We start from the raw sequence: 16115 nt of genomic DNA on the forward strand, positions 1-16115 counted from the left end.
ACCTGTGAAGTGTCAGTGTCAGTGAAGTGGGACCTAGTAGAATGGCCCTGACTCAAGAGCTTCGGGGTTTGGAAGGGGAAAGTGTCAGATGGTGAAGGATCATGGCTACATGATCATCTCTGGTGTGGGCAGCAGTACTGCTTCAGTCAGTTGCTGGAGGTCAAAATCCCATTGGAATTTAGGGGTGGAATCAACCTCTAGAGAGCTGGTTGCCTGGATGAGGAAAGGAGTGAAAACTTACAGGACCAAAAGCAAAATGCACCATCACACGGTTATTGCCCTCTGTGGAAGCTCAAAAAAAGGGGAAAGGGCTGATGGCAACGCATTACACACCCGTGTGTTGCCCAAGACTCTGTGACTGTGGAGACTGCCCAAACATCCTTGAGGTCTGCCCCCTGCGGAAAAAACCTAGACCTGGACCTGGGCCATGATGACCTCATCAAGTTCCCCTTGACCCTGACGGTCATGATGAAGATAGAGAACCACATGCCTTTGTTCCTTGTGATTGTCAAGGCCAGCAGGCACCAAATCAAACAGACTATGAAGAAGCTGCTCTGTGACACTGATGTGACAAAGTCAACCCCCTGATGAGGTTTGATGGAAGGAAAAGGGCCCAGTTTGCATTGTCTCCTGATTGTAATGTTTTGATGTCACCAACACTATTGACATCATCTGAACTGATTCCACGTGGATTACTCTAAATGCATCTTCTTTCCCCATTATCATGGTTTTAACAACACTGCAAGGCAGGATGGACCCAAGGAAGTCTTTTTCAGTTCACCTAACTTTAACCATATCCAATCAAGGGTGCTGCATGTTGTAGGAGATACAGGAGTGAATTTAGAACATGAAGATTACACTGAGAAATCTGCTCTGACATGGTCTTATAAAGCCACTAGGCAGATTAATCAAAACAGCAATGGACAGATTTGCTAGAGTCTCTTGGCTTTCAATGAGGGTGGAGAAATCTATGGGACTGGAACATACACAAGTATGTTGGTTAGGACATAGAAGGTAGAATATTAAGACTGACTATAGGTGAAGAAGTTGGGTTTCCTCTAGCTGAAGACCTGATGGGAAGAGATATGAGGTCCAGCTGGGGAACAATTCCCCTCCCAAACTCAGTGTTATAACACAGAACCTGCACTCACTTCACCATCCACTGTGGGCCCCTCACCAGGACCCAGTCCTCCCAGTGTCACCAGGACTTTGAATATTTAACACATGAGCTAAATAAATCTCTACCTCGTAAGAGGCTTGGCTAAAATATCTTGTAGTAGTGAGAAGCTGACAACCACTGCCCGAATTATCCTTTCAATGTGTATTGATGCATCTGTGAAATCCACTCCCATTGAACATGGGCAGGACCCTTGCTTGCTTCTAAACAATAGAAAAAAGCAAAACAGATGAGACATCATCCTGGAGTTGTGTCCTGTAGGATCAAAACTTCTTTTATGGCCTTCCTCTCAGATGGCTCTGAGGAAGCAAGCTGCCCTGTGGGGAGGTCCACACATCAAGACATTGAGGGTGTCCTCCTGGAACAGCCAGAGAAACTGGTCTCACAATCCACAAGGGACTGAATTCTCCCCACACCCAGTGAGCATGGAGGTAGATCCTTCTCCAGTTAAACTGCAGATGAGACCACAGCCTTGGCTGACTGATGGTTGCAGCCAAGTGAGATCCTGACAGAGTGAACCCATCTTCTGGTTCTGGATTCCTGGGCACAGATGCTGTGAGATCAGAAATGTGAGGTGTTACAACATGTGTTAATTTGTCATCAGCAATTAACTACTCCTAAGAAATCTCCAAGGGCTGGCAACCTCCTGAGATGTCTTAGAAGGCCCGCCGGGATGCCTTGCAGTCTTCCCCCTTGGGGCCATTTCCAGAGCATTGAGCGTTCTGAGAACAGGGAGGTGACATCATCAGTGGCTTATCTGTACACCTTCTTGAACATAATATTTGAATTTTATTGACTCTTTCTGTTTTTCTGAATACTTTGATATCTGTGTTTTTCCCTTTTAAATCACCACGGCTCTATCACCATTGATGCAGTTGAGTGGTTAGTTCTTCAGTGAAGGTTCTCATAACCAAGTAGTGATACTTCAGGACTGGTCCCTGGATTTCAGAGAGTTCTGTCCTGGGAAGGTTCTTGTCCACCTGGTTTCTGTCCTGGGTTACAGTGTACTTGTGCATTTTGTGATGGCCAACTCAGGGGTGCCAAGAAAAGCTGTCCTCATGTCCCCTTTACCTAAACTCTTAAGAGACTGAGGGGAATCCTGACTCTGGGCCATCTGATCAGAAGCCAGGGCTGATCCAGTGCTGGTAGCAAAGAAGCTGTGTAATCTCACTGTACCAGGCTGGCCCAGCAAAGAGATAAGACAAGAACGTTTACCCTGCCATTAGCCCTGCATGGCACTCAGTGTGCCAAGGCCTAGTCTTGTGGTGCACTGGGCATAGAGTCTAATGCAGGCCTCCCATGCCAAGGGCCCAGGTGTTCAGCAATGTTTCATGAACATATCAGATTATTCAAAAGAATGAGGTTGAACAAACCATTCCTGGCAAGCCAGAGATGGAGCACGTAAGTGTGACAGGTGCTATGGAGCTGATAGGCCTTGCAACACCATCACCCAGAGCTTTCCATCAAGGTCTTAGCTCAGGGCTATGTATTTTCCAAGTAATTTATTATCAGTCTGCATCAACCTTTAGCATTTAATTTTTGAAATACTTATTATTTGTTTGAATGCAGAAAGAGAGACAGAGAGGAGTAGCAGAGAGTGAGAATGATCTTCAATCCACTGGTTTACTCTCACTGAAGGTACTTTATGCTCATAGCAAATGGAGAGAGTTGAAATCCTAGCATCAAGGGCACATGGGGAAGGGGCACCAACCCAGGAGTTTCCTCTCCCTAGGAGCCCAACCCGGACTGTGCCATGGGCTCAAGGAACTGATCCTGATGCCCCTGACACAATCACTGCCCTATACACACACGGTCCAGGTGAGCACTTGGTTGTTCACCACCTTCCTGCCCTCATAGTTGCAGCCACAGAGGCACAGGACACAGGGGCCTGTGAGGGCCATAGCCAGCAAGGGAGCCTTGGATGGGGTAGCTGGTCTCACCCTGGCTTCACTCACCCTGGCATACTGAATAGCACTACCTATTAGGGTGGAAAGGGTAGGGATAATTGATGGGGCAGTCCACTGGTGTATAGGCTTTTGAGTCCAGCTGTAGGACACAGAAATACACAAAGTCCTTGCTTATGGCACTTGATGGACACACAGAAAAGCACAGATGAAGAGCCAGGCTGGTGCAGCTTGAGCCAGGAGCAGAAACTCTAGCTTGGTTTCCAATGTGGGTAGCAGGGGCACAAGTCATCCTCCACTACTTTATCAATCAAATTTGTAGGGAATTGAATTTTAAACAGAGTGTCTGGGACTTGAACCAATGCTTAAAGTGGGCATTCTGGCTTTCCCTACTGTGTCATCACCACACCTTGAATTTTTTACAGACATATTATGTTTATTTTAATATACAGTTGTAGTAAGTTTAATAGACAGAGTCAATTTCCATCATAAATCCAAAAGAGTTTTACAGACTGATAAGATGAAAAAGATAACTGAGTTGAAAAATGGGCTAAAACATGAAAAGGAAATTCAAAAGCAAAACATATATAGGTGTTGATTCTCTGTATTAGTTAGGGAAATGCAAATCAAAATAATAATAAGATGCCATTATTTTATCCATAGAATTGGCAAAAGTTAATTCACTTTTTCTTTGCTTTGGGTCTTGTAGAGTTTTTTAAAAGTTTTTTATTTAATGAATATAGATTTCATATATACAGCTTTTATGGTTATAGTGTTTCTTTCCCCCATTCCTGCTCTCCCACCCCCACTCTCATCCCACCTCCTACTCCCTCTCCCATTCCATTTTCCATTAATATTCATTTTAATTGACTTATATACAGAAGACGAACTGTATACTAAGTAAAGATTTCAACTGTTTGCACCCACACAGACACATAAAGTATAAAGTACTATTTGAGTAGTAGTTTTACCATTTATTCTTATAATGCAACTCATTAAGGACAGAGGTCCTGCATGGAAATTTAGGGCATAGTGACTCCTGTTGTTAATTTAACGATTAACACTCTTGTTTTTTGACGTCAACACCCAAGGCTCTTGACATGAGCTGCCAAGGCCATGGAAGCCTTTTGAGTCCACAAACTCCATCGTTATTTAGACAAGGCCATATGCAAAGTAGAAGTTTTCTCCTCCCTTCAGAGAAAAGTACATCCTTCTTTGATGGCCACTTCTTTCCACTGGGGTCTCACGCACAGAGATATTTCATGCAGAGCCATTTTTGTCACAGTGTCTTGGCTTTCCATGCCTGAAATGCACTCATGATATTTTCAGTCAGATACGAATGCCTTAGGGGCTGATTCTGAGGTCAGAGTGCTGTTTAGGGTGTTTGTCATTCTATGAGTCTGGTGTGTGGACTGCTTCCCATGTTGAAACTTTCTCTCCTTTGTAATTATATCTATTGTCATTACCAGACACTTGGTCTTATTTATGTGATCCTTTGGACTTTCAGCCCTATCTATATAATCAATTCCACACTTAATATGATCACTTTATTACATAAGGTGGGATAAGTTCCATCCAGCTAAAAGGTATTTGGAGTCCCCTGACAAGTTTTTAGCTTCACCATTAGGGGTAAGTTTGTGGGATTGTGTGCTTCTCTCTTCATCTCCTCTCTCTCTCACTCCCACTATTATTTTTAACTGGAATCTATTTTCAACTGACTTAATACATCTATGATTAACTCTATGTTAAGTAATGAGTTTAATCAATGATATTAAGTAGAGAAAAAAAGAATAAAAAGATAAATAAAATGAAATAATAAACTGTTCCTTGGGAGTCAAGACAAGGACTGTTAAGTAATTGCTTCTCGTAGTGTCAGTTAACTGCTACAGGTTACCTTTTAGGTGCTCTGTTAGTTATCACAGAGCAGGGAGAACATGTCATTTATCCCTTAGGGATTGGCTTATTTCACTAAGTATGATGTTTTTCAGATTCATCCGTTTAATTTCAAATGACCAGATTTCATTTTTTTAACTGCTGTGGTGTATTCCATAGAGTTCATATCCATAATTTCTTTATCCAGTCTTCTGTTAATGGGCATTTAGGTTGATTCTATGTCTTGGCTATTGTGAACTGAGCTACAATAAACATGGAGGTACAGAAGACTCTTTTATTTGCTGATTTCATTTCCTTTGGGTAAGTTCCAACAAGTGGGATGCTGAGTTTTATGGTAGGACTATCTTCAGATTTCTGTGCTATCTCCAAATTGTCTTCCATAGTTGCTTTACCAGTTTGCATTCCCACTTACACTGGATTAGGGTACTTTTTCCCCCATTCCCTGCCAGCATTTGTTGTTTGTTGATTTCTGTATGAAAGCCATTCTAACTGGGGTAAGGTGAAACCTCATTGTGGTTTTGATTTGTATCTCCCTGATGGCTAGTGATCCTGTGCATTTTTTCATGTGTTTTTAGGCCATTTGGATTCCTTTTTTGAGAAATTTCTGTTTCAGTTCTTTGCTGATTTCTTAACTGGGTTGTTTATTTTGTTGTTCTGGAGTTTCTTGATCTCTTTATGTATTCTTGTTATTAAGCCTTTATCAGTTGCATGGTTTGCAATTAATTTCTCCCATTCTGTTGGTTGCCTCTTTACTTTCCTGTTTCTTTTGCTGTACAGAAGCTTCTCAGCTTGATGTAATCCCACTTGTTAATCTTGGTTTTTATTGCCTGTGCCTCTGGAGTCTTTTCCAGGAACTTTTGTGCCTAGGCAATGTCTTGCAGCATTCCTCCAATGTTCTCTAATAATTTGATGATATTCAGTTGTAGATTTAGGGCTTTTTTATTTTTTAAATTAATTTATTTGACAAGTAGAGTTACAGACAGTCAGAGAGAGAGAGACAGAGAGTAAGGTCTTCCATCAGCAGATCCACGTCCCTCCCCCGAAATGGCTGCAATGGCTGGAGCTACGCTGATCCAAAGCCAGGAGCCAGGTGCCTCTTCCTGGTCTCCCATGTGGGTGCAGGGGCCCAACCACTTGGGCCATCCTCCACTGCTTTCCTGGACCACAGCAGAAAGCTGGACTGGAAGAGGAGCAACCGATACTAGAACCCAGTGCCCATATGGAATGCCGTCGCTGCAGGTGGAGGATTAACCTAGTGCGCCACGGCACCAGCCCCATAGATTTAGGTCTTTAATATATGTGAATGGATTTTTGTGTAAGGTAGTGGTCTTGCTTCATCCTTCTGCATGTGGAGATCCAGTTTTCCCAGCACCACTTGTTGAATAGACTGGCTTTAGCTATCTTAGGTCTCTTGTGTTTCCAAATGAATTTCAGCATCATTTTTTCTAGATCTGAGAAGGATGTCTTTGGTATTTTAATTGGTATTGCATTGAATCTGTAAATTATTGTCAGAAGAATGGAGATTTTGATATTGATTCTTCCAATCTATGAACATGAAAGTCTTGTCCATTTTTTATGTCTTCTTCTATTTCTTTCTTTAGAGTTTTATCATTCTCATCCTAGAGATCTTTGACCTCCTTGGTTAAATTTATTCCAAGGTATTTAAGTTTTTAGGCTATTGTGAATGGGATTGATCTTAGAGGTTCATTCTCAGCCTTTTCATTATCTGTATATACAAAGGCTGTTGTTTTCCGTGTGTTGATTTTATATCCTGCTATTCTACCAAACTCATTTATGGGTTCCAGTAGTCTCCTAGTGGAGTCTTTCGGTTCCCCTAATTATATAATCATATCATCTACAAATAGGGATAGTTTGACTTCATCTTTACCAATCTGAAATCCTTTGATTTCTTTTTCTTGCCTGATGGCTCTGACTAAAGCTATTAGGACTCTATTGAAGAGCAATGGAGAGAATGGACATCCTTGTCTGGTTCCAGATTTCAAAGGGAATGCTTCCAGCTTTTCCCCATTCAATAGGATACTGGCCATGGGTTTTTCATAAATTGCCTTGATTATGTTGAGGAGTGTTCCTTCTAGACTGAATTTGTTTAGAGTTTTCATCATCAAAGGGTGTTGTATTTTATCAAATGCCTTCTCTTCATCTATTGAGATAATCATATGGTTTTTCTTCTGCAGTTTGTTAATGTCGTGTATCACATTGATTGATTTGTGAATGTTGAACCATCCCTGCATACCAGGGATAAATCCCACTTGATCGGGTGAATGATCTTCCCGATGTGTTCTTGAATTCAATTTGGCCAGAATTTTGTTAAGGATTTTTGCATCTATGTTCATCAGGGAAATTGGTCTATAGTTTTCTATCTCTGTTGCATCTTTTCCAGATTTAGGAAATAAGGTGATTTTGGCTTCATAGAATGAATTTGGGAGGATTCCCTCCCTTTCAATTGTTTCGAATATCTTGAGAAGAATTAGTTTGTTCTTCTTCAAATGTTTGGTAGAATTCAGCAGTAAAGCCATCCAGTCCTAGGTTTTTCTTTGTTGGTAGGGCTCTTATTACTGACGCGGTTTCTGTCTCAGTGATGGGTCTGTTTAGGATTTCTGGCTTCAACTCAATTTAGGTAGTTTGTATGTCTCCAGGAATCTGTCCATTTCTTCTAGGTTTCCCAGTTTGTTGGCATATAGCTATTTGTAGTAATTTCTGATAATTCTTTTATTTCTGTGGTGTCTGTTTTACATTTCCTTTTTCATCTCTAATTTTATTGATTTTGGTCTTTTCTCTCCTTTTTTTTTTTTGGTTAGCTGGCCCAATGATGTATCAATTTTGTTTATTTTTTTTCAAAAAGCCAGCTCTTTATTTTGCTGATCTTTTGTATTTTTGTTTCAATTTTGTTAATTTCTATCTAATTTTAATTATTTCTTTCCTTCTACTGGTGTTGGGTTTAGTTTTCTGTTTTTTTTCTTTTTCTAGATCCTTGAGGTGCATAGATAGTTCATTTATTTGGTGCCTTTCTAGTTTCTTGATGTAGGTGCCAATCGCTATTAAATTTTCTTCTTAACACTGCTTTTGCTGTATCCCACAAATTTTGGTATGTTATATTGTCATCTTTGTTTGTTTCCAGAAATTTTTTGATTTTTCCTTTGATTTCTTCTATGATCCACTGTTCATTCAGTAACATGTTGTTCATTCTCCATGTATTTGCATATGATGTGTGGTTTCTTGAGTTGTTGATTTCTAGCTTCATTGCATTGTGATTCTAGAAGATGCCTGGTATAACTTTGATTTTTTTCATTTGGTGAGACTTGCTTTATGGCCTAGCAATGTGGTCAAGGCTAGAGCAAGTTCCATGTACCAGAGAGAAATATGTGTACTATTTGGCTGTAGGTTGGAAGGTTCTGTAGATATCTTCCAGGTCTGTTGGTCTATGGTGTCGATTAACTCTGTGTTCCTTATTGATTTTCTGTTTCATTGATCTTTCCATTGCTGAGATTGGGGTAGTTAAGTCCCCCATTTCTGTTGTATTTGGATCTAAATCTTGCTTTAAATCCTTTAACATTTCTTTTAAATAGCCAGGTGCCCTGTGATTGGGTGTATATACATTTATAATGGTCACATCTTTCTGTTGAATTGGTCCTTTGATCATTATATAGTGTCCTTCTTTGTCTCTCTTGATGGTTTTTGCATTAAAGTCTATCTTGTCTGATATTAGGTTGGCCACACCAGCTCTTTTTTTCCTTTTAGCATGGATTATCTTTTTCCATCCTTTCGCTTTCAGTCTGAGAGCATCTTCGTGGGTAAGATGTGTTTCTTTTAGGCAGGAAATAGGCGGGTTTTCTTTCTTAATCCATTCAGCCAATCTGTGTCTTTTAACTGGGGAATTGAGAGCATTTACATCCAGTTTTACTGCTGTTAAGTACCGACTTTGCCCTGCCATATTTCTGTAAATAGTTCTGTTTATGTACTTTGGATTCACTTTTTCTTTTGCTGGGTAATTATCTACTTTTCCAGTGGTGTTCCTGTTTCTGTGTTTCTGTGTTTCTGTGTGTATCGTGTGTTTGAGCATGTTTCCTAGGGCTGGGTGAGTACTTATAAATTCTTTCAACTTCTGTTTGCTATGGAAGATCTTTATTTCTCCTTCATTCATAAATGAGAGTTTTGCAGGGTACAGTAATCTGGATTGACAATTTTTTCTCTTAGGACGTAGAGTATGTCTCACCATTCTATCCTTGCCTGTGGGGTTTGTGGTGAGAAGTCTGGGGCCAGTTTAATCGGGTTTCTTCTGAATGTGATTTGGCTTTCTCTCCAACACATTTTAGGATCTTTTCTTTATGTGTTACCGAGGAGAGCTTTGTCACTATGTGTCGAGGCGAGGAACTTTTCTGGTCTTGTCTGTTGGGAGTTCTGCGTACTTCTTTTTTTTTTTTAACTTTTATTTAATGAATATAAATTTCCAAAGTACGGCTTATGGATTACAATGGCTTCCCCCCCATAACGTCCCTCCCACCCGCAACCCTCCCCTTTCCCATTCCTTCTCCCCTTCCATTCACATGAGGATTCATTTTCAATTCTATTTGTATACAGAAGATCAGTTTAGCATACACTAAGTAAAGATTTCAACAGTTTGCTCCCACACAGATACATAAAGTGAAAAATAATAGATGATTTTTAAAATGATGATGAAATCAGATCAGACCTATTGTCATGTTTAATCCTAGTGAGAGTCAAGTTGGGAATTGCTAATTTCTTCTTTTTTGTTAACAGAAGATCAGTTTAGTATACATTAAGTAAAGATTTCAACAGTTTGCACCCCCATAGAAACACAAAGTGAAATATACTATTTGAATACTCGTTATAGCATTAAGCCTCAATGTACAGCATATTAAGGACAGAGATCCTACATGAGGAGTAAGTACACAGTGACTCCTGTTGTTGACTTTACAAATTGACACTCCTGTTTATGGCATCAGTAATCCTCAATACAATCAAAGCAATCTATGAAAAACCCACAGCCAACATCCTATTGAATGGGGAAAATTTGGAAGCATTTCCACTGAGATCTGGTACCAGACAGGGATGCCCACTCTCACCACTGCTATTAAATATAGTTCTGGAAGTTCTAGCCCGAGCTATTAGGCAAGAAAAAGAAATTAAAGGGATACAAATTGGGAAAGAAGAACTCAAACTATCCCTCTTTGTAGATGATATGATTCTTTATTTAGGGGACCCAAAGAACTCTACTAAGAGACTATTGGAACTCATAGAAGAGTTTGGCAAAGTAGCAGGGTATAAAATCAATGCACAAAAATCAACAGCCTTTGTATACACAGACAATGCCATGGCTGAGGAAGAACTTCTTTTTTTTTGGGGGGGGGCTTGCATATTTTGTTTATTTTACTGATTATGGGTAAGTGATAGATTGGAAACCATTGGTTGCAAGTATAGATAATCAGAATTATAAAGCAGCTTCGTTATTGCTCAAATTCCTCTTCAACAAAGTAATGTATATAGGTGTATACACTGACACACAGGTATAGTTTACATACATAGGTAAATAGGTCCCCCCCCTCCATGAATAGGGCTTTTTATATGCCACTAATAAAGTCTTAAGTTTTAAACAGACTCTTGGATTGGTGGTTCATATCCATCAACTCACACAGCTTAAGCATCTGTCACATCCCCTGTGGCTTTTCCAGAACTACTACCTTCACCATGAAGATCCATGAGTCTACCCAATTCAAACCTGGGCTGCTTCAGCATTTTTACTTTTCTAACAAGACATCATGAGAGGATAAAGAGATAGGCAAGCCTTTTCTCTGTCTTTTCCAGTGCTGTCTAGGATCAGTTTATTGATCACTTCTTTCAAGTCATTTGTTGGCAACCCTGAGGTTGTGATTTTCATCACCTTCTGGAGTTGGCGTACCTATTGGTGCAGAGCGTGAGATGTCTTCCATACCTGATTGTTGCTTTTTTCTTCATTTTTTTAGTAAAACCAACACAGAACAGATGAAGCAAATAACTGTCAGTAGTTTTGACATCAACATGGGCTTCAGTCACAGTCTGCCATTTTTTGACCATGAAACACATTTAGTCTTACACAAGTAAGATCCATGCCACAGAAGCTATTTTTGCCCCAAACATCCTCAGTAATTAGCCTGATTTTTCTAAATGCTTTTTCATCGTTCTGCAGGTCAGCAAGGCACACTTAAACACATGACACTTGAAATCATCAGCTGCAATTTTGAATCCTTGAGTCCTTGTACATATTTCTTATTTTCAGCAGTATTTCTTATGTTCAACATACCAGGTGCTTTCACATCAGACCAATGTTTCTTAGAAAACAGACCAACCACCTTCCTCTGGATGCACTTTTTGCCACCTTTGGCTCTTGCCAGCTGCCATGGAAGTGCTCAGAGAGCAAAAAGTCTGTATTTTTTGTATTGTCACAGGAAGACTGGCATGACAATACTCTTTCTATATATGAAAACTCAAAAATATCCAAACTGAATATCAAGTAAAATAATTCATTTGAGAAGAAAACGAACATTTATTAACAAGTTTCTTCCTGAATTTTCAACTCTTCTAAAACACAAGAAATATTTCCTGTACTTGAGTTCTCATTTCCTATTTTGGATTCTGTTATCCTGTATTTCTTTACATTTATGAGCAAGAGTAGTATATTAGCTTTTTGTTACTTTAGTGTAAACATCTGAGACAGCCACTAAGAAAGGAAGAAGGTTTACTTCAGCTTATAGTTTGGAGATTCATAGTCAAAGCTCAAGCAACCCCAGTTGTCGGGCATCTGTTAGAGGTTGGCAATGGCTGAGTGTATCTGGAGGAACAACCACACGGACAGCCAGCAAGCAGAGCAACACACAGGATGCATGCTCAGCCTGTGTGTCCAACTGCCTAATGAGAACTACCTTCTGAGGGCAAGCCCACAATGAGCTAAAGACCTCCACCTGGCCCAACTCTCAGATGCCAGAATTAGATCAAGTCTCTATCCTTAACCCATCAACTGTTAACATAAGACTGAGGTTTAAACATCTCCATGAATGTGGGAGCCAAGTCTTGTTCAACCTGTAAAAAGAAGACAATGTTGGGTGAGAGATGGCTATTTGCCCACTGCAGCATTTGCAAATGCTGAGTTCTCTTATTATCTACCTTAATCATACTCCCTCAATTATGAACTTCATTTAATTAGTATTCCTAACTTCTATATCTGTTAGGAACAATAAATACATTCTAGAAAATTTGAAACCATATATCCAATCACTGGAACTATCTTGCTTCCACGCTCATGTGTTCTCTGTTCCCAAGGGCCAAGTCTTGCTTATCTTTGTGCAGCTTAGCCTTGGATCTGCCCACAAAAGACACTCAACAAAGCAGAACTGCCCTCAGTTGTCCTCCAAGAAGAAAAGGGATAATAAGGGTTTAGCTGAAGCAGTGCTCCAAGTAGAAGTGAATTCAGTTTTACATGACATATCCACACTTAGCTCCAATTATGGACTAGTGTAACTGTGGCTATTCACTTGGTATCAGCTCTTTCCCTTCAGTAAAAGGTATAATCCTACCTCTATTTTTTAAACATTTTAAATCAAGTTTTCTCTCCTCTAATCATGTAATAAATAGATCAACATCTCATTATTTGAATTCAAAGAAAGGTATTTAAAATAGTAATAGAATGCAATTTAAATGAAATGTTAGTCAAAGGTTATTTGTGATGATTTTCATTGAATTAACATTAATTATGGAAGGCAGTTTCTTCAAAACAGTACAAGAGTTCTCTTTCACAGCTGAAAGGGTTTTTATTTTTAATTCTTAAAATTATTTTGGTTTTCAAAATTTGGTAATTGCTTTGAATTTTGCCTCACAGCTTATTCAATGGCTTGTTTTTCTGCTAAATTTTGATTCCCCTAAATTTAAGTTGATTTCTTAATTGCTGCTCCTATTTCAGGAATCTTACAGAATATGAGTGGACCCAGACAGGGCAAGCATACTTAGTTTTCTCCATGGTTCTAAATACTAAAAGAGCTCTCATGGCTTGTCATAGCTTCCTCTGATGCAGAATTAGTAAGACTTATGTGATATGTACATGAGTGATTTGTTATACACCATAGCAACTGTATGGTAGGAACTACATAAACAGCTTCTCCTTGTAAGTGGTCATTATTAAGAACCATCCAGGATCTGAAGAGCTTCCTTGTCCCTCAGGAAATGATGAAGTCTGCTGAAGTCCTAGTCCCACCCAAAAAGCACACAAAAAGACCTCTAAAGCAACTCCTTGTTAAACACCAACCCCCCTCACACACATTTATAAAAATATTAAAATAATATTCTCACAAAAGCAAAGTCTGAGTTTAGAGAACAAATATCAAGTACATGCACAAAAGCTTTCATTTCACCCGTATATAAATGGCTCTAGAGAAAGATGCATGAGAAAACTACAGACTACATAACCCAGTCTTCATGACACCTAACCAGGGTCAGGGGGAGGAAATAAATAGTTCATAGTTGGGGTCAGTCCTCTGTCCCATGGTCCAGTCATGGAGATACCACAGTGTCACAAGGCAGTGAGTGTCCAGACACCTTTCCAGATAACTTCCTGAGTTGGAGTATCTTCCAGAGACTTTCATGTTGCTCCTCCCAAAAGCCAACATTATTTTTCCCTTGGTCTGCTCAGCCAGACGTCAGCCATCCTCACCATCCTGTCTGGTCTCATCCCGGCCTTCATCCTGGGCAGGTTCAAACTCGGTGCCCCGATCAACAACATCCACTCCAGCCTGTACCCTGGGCTTCTCGTTTTCCCACTTGGCAAAACCTTTGTCCTTTGCGGCTTTGTCATGGAACTTGGATTTCATTTTGGGGAAGGTGTGGGATCCTGAATCCCCCCAGCCAGCCTCCGACCAAACAGGTTCAGTCTGGGTGGCCTGGCTGGTGGTGGCCCGCTGTAACCTCACAGAGATCTTGCGGGAAGAGCCTGTGACCAGTGTGATGGCTCTGCTGTCCAGGTCCTGATGTCCAGCAGCAACCCCAGGAAACTCAAATACATCATCCTGCACTGGGGGTATTGAGGGGCTTCCTGGCAGTGACCCATGACTATTCCCCAAGGAGGGTGCCCGGGCCAGTCTCCTGCAGGCCAGAACCAGGAGGTCTTTGCACTGTTTGTGACAATTGGCTCCACAGTCTTTGCATTTGTATCCTTGCTTGATTATGCCCCAGAGAAATCCTGCACAGTGTTCACAGAAGGTTGGCTTCAGGTAGGTCATCTCTTGAAAATTATGGACAAATCCTGGTCCCATTTTACAGTGTAGTTGGGATTTAGCTCTCAGGAAGTAAGCCATCATTTCGTCTTTACTGATCAAGCCATCTTGATCTTTGTCCAGCACACAGAAGGAATCCAAAAAGGGAAAATTGGCTGCTATACTTTCAAAGTCCTCTTGGGAGATGTACCCATCATGGTCGTGATCATAGTTTCTAAACACAGACTCAACTAATTTCCTTATGTGCTTGTTGATGACCGTGGGGTCCGGCTTTGGCATCACTCCTGATGCCCACTCCAGGGGTACCACAGGCTTGTTGGGTGTAGTCGGGGAGGTAGGCTGTGATTTTGAATTTCTAGGCTCCAGCACCAGTGATAGTTTGTAAATATCATCTTCTGTGTGATAGAGGTCCAGAGAGAGCGTGAGCAGGTTGATCAAATCCATGTTGGGTTCTAAGTGGTGAGAGGCATTCTGCAGGGACACCAGTTCACTCAGGGTAACGGACAGCTGGTGCATTTTTACAATGTTCACTTTGTTCTCCTCCATCCAGTCTGGGAAAATGACATGGACCGCTATCAAGTCTTTCAAGTGGACTCCAAGGATGGGGATTTTGAAGCCATCGCAGTCGGCAAAGGACTTGCGGTAATTGCAGTAATTGCCATTGGAGGAGACCAGCTCTGTCATTTCATTCCAGTTCTTGGTAACTTCTGAAGAAAGATGGGAATGAGTCTCTTTGAGACGTGAAATGGAACTATGGCTGAGGCCTCCTACCACCGCCATCAGGGTATTAAAATTTTTGAGCTGAAGGAGCTTCTTTGCAACATTGATGAACTTTGTGATCACTTCTGCCCTTTGCTGTGGGGTTGGTTTGCTGAGAACCATCAACTGGACCCACTTCGAGATTCCATTAAATAAAGCAATAGATCTCTCCAAGGTTGGGTTATTCTCCAGGCAGCCATGGATAACATAGCTTTGGTAATCGGTGAATGAGATCCTTCTAAAAGATTTATGCTCCAGAAAAGTGAGGTGCTCAGCCAATTCAATGGGCTCCAGATGGTCAAACAGCAGACAGGCTTTTCCCTTCTTGGATACTTTTTTCCTCTGAGTGACTCTTCTCATCCAGTCATAGGAAGGAATGCTGGATATGTCGATGAGGCTGATGTGTTTTTCATATCCCAGTTGACTAGCTACTTCTCGGAACTCTTCAGTCATACGAATCAAACCAAGATCCAAATTGAACTCTGCCGGGAACTTGAGAATCCAGTACCTCATGAAGTAGCAGATCTTTAATCGAAAGTCATCACAGCTTTCTCCATCAGCATTGCGATACATGCAGAGAAGCTTTTCTGCCAATTCGGTGGAAGATAAATACCATCGGTGCATCAGTAGAACTATTCTGGGCAAGCAACTATCATTTAGCTCCCCACTGTCATCAAACATCTCAATGCAAGCGCTCAGCAGTTCATCCAATGTCGCTGCTTTCCCAAGTCCCTTGACCCCATGATTATTTAGCCGTCGTCAAAAACCTAGAGACATTTTCAGCACGAGATAGACCATCTCCACAATCATGCACGTGTGTGACTTTAATGCTGAGTTGTAGCCTTTGTACTTAGCTGAACTTCAAGAAAATTCTATTGTTTTCACACAGATTTCTAGCTCTGAAATAATTTTAACAGAAGTTATCATCATTGGGAAATGCATTGAGGAAGCAGTTTGCAGAACTTGTTTGCTGAACTTAAATGATGTGTTTGGAGAATTGGTCTGAGGCGGTCTCGCTCACTCCCTTCAGCGTCCTGACTGTCCAGCTGCCAAGCGCAGAGCACTCCGCCAGCAGCTGTTTCCTTCGAGCTGGGGCTGTGTGTC

The 16115-nt window shown here is 40.9% G+C and overlaps 1 pseudogene; it reads right to left on the reverse strand.

Moving 5' to 3' along the window:
• Window positions 1–11516: 11516 nt before the first annotated feature.
• LOC138846892 (ras guanyl-releasing protein 3 pseudogene) lies at window positions 11517–16115 on the reverse strand (annotated as a pseudogene).

This window comes from Oryctolagus cuniculus, chromosome 1 (assembly GCF_964237555.1).
Source record: "Oryctolagus cuniculus chromosome 1, mOryCun1.1, whole genome shotgun sequence".
NCBI lineage: Eukaryota > Metazoa > Chordata > Mammalia > Lagomorpha > Leporidae > Oryctolagus > Oryctolagus cuniculus.